This window comes from Pinus tabuliformis, chromosome 7, assembly GCF_031772625.1.
Source record: "Pinus tabuliformis cultivar Carrire ecotype Pingquan chromosome 7, CPIR1, whole genome shotgun sequence".
Classification (NCBI taxonomy): Eukaryota; Viridiplantae; Streptophyta; class Pinopsida; order Pinales; family Pinaceae; genus Pinus; species Pinus tabuliformis.
This window is the reverse complement of record NC_142293.1, coordinates 1,526,732,863-1,526,738,040: the sequence shown is the minus strand read 5'-3', so window position 1 is coordinate 1,526,738,040 and position 5,178 is coordinate 1,526,732,863.

Below are 5,178 nucleotides of genomic sequence, written 5' to 3'. Positions count from 1 at the left end.
TAGAATTGTTAGTCAGCAAGAGGTTCGAGGAGAGAACCATAGAGCTTGTGTTACGACTCTGTATACATCGGAGGAAGCCTTTAGTATTACATTGAAGGTGGAAGAGCATAAGGGCGTGAGAGAAGTTAAATTGAGGAGAGAGTTGTGGCAGATCAGCAAAGGACCAGAACCCTGAAGGAAGCCGAAACCACAGGAAGACATTGAAGAAATGACTTAAAACCAAAGTAAAGAGCTGCGAGGGTAGAAGATGACAATTTCCCTTGATCGTGGTTGAAGTCCCGCGATTAATCTTGGTTGTTGATTGTAAAAGTCAATGCTTACATCACAGTCAACTACGGGGTTAAGTTGGTTGATAACCCGTGTGCTAGTTGAAAGGCCGTAGATCATAGGATTTAAGGGCCTCGTCATCCAATGGATATCGGGTCGTAAAGAGATCAAGCTTTAATTGCAAGGGCAGACCCGAAATTTTATAGATCGAGGACTTATAATTCTCATCGGCTCCGTAAAGGCATTAAATGTCGTGTAAGTGATCCACCTGATATCGCTGTGGACTGTCGGATCAAGCAGATCTTGATCAACAGTTATAAAGCATCAGGTTAGTTTGTTGATAGCGAAAAAGTGCATCTGTCGGATTGAAGGCAAGATCAACGGTGGAGATTGAAGCGAAAAGATTTGTGAAGAGCGGACTTGAGGAGGTTATAGGCGCGGTTTTATGTTATTTGAAGTCCGGTTGTGTTGTCGCATGTCGCATGTGAGAAGCAACGAAGGCACATGATGGTGTGATGCGATATTGTGATAGCCGTTGATATGATGGACGAAATCAATGGTGGCAAGGGAAATCACATATTGCAAGTCGGGAGTTTTGAAAGCATATTCTATTGAGTTGAAAGGTTTCGCGAAAAGGATGAAGGGTTTAGTTATAAATTTCGGATAGAAAGATTAATGAAGGGTTAGACTATAGAAAGTCTAATGAAATGTCTTCGCATGAGATTAAATGAAGGGGCCTTAACCCTTAAGTAATGAAGGTTTGACCAGTCAGGTCAATGAAATTTCTGGGATGAATGAGATTATGCATTTTTATATGCATACTATGGGTATCGTGGTTTTTTTCCTGCGTCAGGTTGTGTGTGAACTCCTAAAAGGTCTCCACCTCACTTGACACACGCCAAAATTTTCAGGCTTCAAACTTGACAAAGGGTAAACTTTGGTCAAAAAGTTTCCTTCCATCATCTAATTAGAACTTGAAATTGTGGGTCTAAGAAAGAAACTTGAGAAGAAAAAGGATCTAAATCTTAGATTTTCTAAAGGATCTAAGAATTTAGAAGAAATAATTAAAGTGCAACACTCTCCTCTAATCAAGACAGGTCTTAGATACAATCCAAATGTTGAAACGTCAAAGACTATGAAATCTTCTGAAATAGGTATAGGAAGCTACATCAATGCGGTAAAAGGAAGCAATCATCATAATTATAGACCTTAGCAAAATAATTAATGATCAAATATTTCCCATGCAAAACAACCTTACAATAAACAAAAGGCAAGCTGCTCAAGAAGTTATACTCTCAGGTATCCTTACTTCATTGGTCAGTGCTTTACTTGTCACAATTTTGGTCACAAGGCAGCTCATTGTGTTGCTTAAAAAATAATTATGACTAGAGAAGCATGAAAACAACAAAATGAGATCGGGGCAAAGATGTTAGCATTGATGTGAGCAAGCTCATGGTGTTGCTGGTCATATGCATGTGTGATGAGCGTTTGGTGATGGATGATTGGTTGATGGTCTTGTTAGTTGGCATTGATGTCAACATACTTATGACTAGACCTAGTGGACATGTTTTGGAGATTCCACATCTATGTTGGCTTGAGGTTGGCATGTTCAGTTGATTGGAGATGCTTCTACTGCAGGTGGTTAGAGTGTTGCTCTAGATGTTGCATATGTCTCTACATGTCTTGGAGACATTGTATATGATGTTATATGTGATTAGTTATGGTTTCTTACGTTGGAGGTGCTTCTACCAGTGATGGAGGTAGTTGTATGACTTGGTGTTGTTGTTATAGGAGGTAGAGATGTTGCTACATAAGTTGGAGAAGTTGCTATAGGTGTTGGAGATGTTTAGAGATGTTGTGGTTTTTGCCTGAAGAGTTGGAGGTGTTTGCCTTGGTGCTAAAGTTGGAAGAATAATTCTTTCATGTCATTGACTTGTTCCTGGCGTATTTCATCAGCTGCAGACTTAACACAAAGGATTGGAGGTGTGTTCAAATGTTGAAGAAGATGGTCCAATAGGCGGCAAAGGTTCTAGGCTAAATGATTTATTCTTTTACTGAGCTTTAGCCCTAGTTGCATGGAGGATGAGTCATCAGTGCGACTGGAAATCTCCAGTTGCTCGGAGGCAAGCTTATGCGAGCAACCGAAAGTTCTAGTCAATTTCAGGCAATCCTGTGCATGCGACCTAGACATTTCTCAAGTTTTACTCTGCATTTCTTGTTGAACTAATTTTTATGTTGTAGCGACATTCTTGATAAAAAAAATTCGGTTTATGGTCGGAAAAGTTTGTGGGACATCTAGAAGTTGATTAAAGTTGAAAATATAAAAAAGGCTAGTGGAGTTTGTGGTTGATTGAGTCAATGAGATGAATTTGGATCAAATCAAGCATATGAATAGGATTTTTGAGCTCAGTTATTCTATGTAATTGACTTGACCACTCGAGTTCATCTACATATTGGAGAAATCTCATTGTGAGTATGGTTGATTATCTAGTTGTGTAGTGTGATTGTGTGTGTGGTGAAGAGTCTACAAGCTGCATCTATTGTCTGGTGCATAAAATTCTGAAGCAGTTGGCAGTTGTAGCAATAGTGAGCTGAATTATGTTTCAATCATCAGATTGATGTAGTGAGTGTGAAGTGAAGTGTTGATTAGAGTAGTGTTTGGTGAGATGGTATTGTTGCATGTGTAGTATTTGGAATTTGGAGATTTCATATTTGATTGAGCTTTGATGCTATGTTTATGCAGTTCTCATGTTGATCAAGTTCTAGGAGTATAGTATGAAAATATATGAAATGAGGCTCGCATGGAGGAAGTTAAGGCGTGGAGGCTTCAGAGTATACAATGACTTGCAGGATTCAGTAGAAGGAAGAGTTTTCTCCGTCCAATGGTGGTTGGATAATTCAGAAGAAATTGGGTGAGGCTCATTGGTCATGATAGTACCAACAAATCAGATTTTATAGAGTCAATTGTTAGTTCAGGAGTAACGAGGCGAGGATCGTTAATCATGGTGGAATTCAATGGATGGTAGTCCGTAGATCCATGAGAGAAACAATTTCCTATCTAATAGGTGCTAGCATAGTGTAGAAGAAGCCAAGTTTTTTGGTTATCTGTGTAGCTTATCCATGTATAATTTGTTCAAAAAATAATAAAATATTGAGCAGCGTGGTAGTAACAGGGTGGTTTTTTTCCCGATGAAGTGTTTTCCACTAGACATACTTGTGTTCTTTGTGTTGATTTATTTCATGGTTTTTGGTTTATGGTTGATGCTCTAATCTTGATTATGTGTTTTAGTTCATGCATGTTAAAGATTAATTAATTGGAGAAAAATTGTATAAGTGTTGTCACTACCGATTCACACACACCCCCCCCACCCCCCCCACCCCCCCCACCCCCTCTTGCCCAGGTAGTGATCTAGTTTCCAACAATTGGTATTAGAGAGGGGCTCTAAGGTGCAACTTGATCATTGGAGAGTGGATCTTGCATCTTTTCACATAATTTTTGCAAATTTTCCAGAATGGATCAACAAGGTATGCCAATACTTCATGAAGGTAAATCTGTAACTTGGAGAGCAAAGTTGGATTTATATTTTTTATTCTTTGATGAAGATATTTTTCTTTCAGTTGAATATGGTGTAAAGATGAATCTAATGATTTGGCTAAAAAGATTATTTTGAATAGTATTTCAAAATATGATAGCATGCATGTGAAGCATTACGAGACTGCTAAAGAAATGTTGGATGAGTTGCAGAATTTGTATCTTGGAGGAAAATTGCATTTTTCAAAATTGGAGAAAAGTGCAAAGGATTCTACTTTTATTGCAGTAAATAATCAATCCTCCTCACAAGAAGATGATGGCGCTAGTAAATTGTTAGACATTAAACTCGATAAAGGGTAAACTTTGGTCAAAATCCTTAAAGGAAGAAACAAATTCTTTGCATAAGAATGGGACGTAGGATTTTTTCAAATTAGAGGATGGAAGGAAACTAATTGGTTGGAAGTGCAGTATTCAATAAAAATTTGAATGCAATAGATCTAGTCGCAAATACACGGCTAAAATTGTGGTAATTATATTCCCAAGTTAAGGGAGTTAAATTTGGTGAGATATTTGGTCTATTAGGACACAAATCGTAAAGAAATAAAATAAAAATGAATGAAAAAAATAATTTTATAATGAAACAATACAAAGGAGACACCAATATATATGACTAGCCCTATTTGGTCTACATCCACAGAGAAATAACCAGTAGTTCCTTTTATTCCATCTTAAAAATGAAGGGATTACAACCTGGAACACATCTATTACAAACGCCTATTTCTATGTCACAGTCCCCTCTCTCTCAATTACAATGTTATCTCAATGATACACAACCAAAATATAACTCCCTCATAAAAAGAAGGTTTCCTTCTAGAGGAAAAACACTAAAGAAACATCTATATTTTCAATGTCAATATTTTACGAGGTTTTTTTTCCAAAGAATTCTCTTTGAGGGAACTTGATCTAGGTGGATATTGGTGGCCACCTTCCTATTCCACTTGGACCTCCATTGTTGTTTATTTTCAGTTTCCTAAATTGTAACACAACTTACTATTTTTGGCATTTTTTTGGGTCCTAAACTTCCGAATTCGTTTTGAGGGACTAAAAGCCTTTTTTAGGGAAAAAAGAGAGACCATAATAGTCTTAAACTAGTTTAAAAGTTTGTTTTCAGCCTCCTCTTCAAGATCTTCAAAATGAGGTATTATGATAGCCAAACGGAGATTGTATGCCAAAGTTACAACCCCGGGAAGTCGATGTACCATTTTACTAAAATGGGGCCAACAATTTTGGCGCTTCATCTCCTAGGGTTATATTTTTGGATGTTTAGGGTCTTCCATTGTTTCTTAATAATAAATAGGCCTTTGAGCCTCATTCTAACA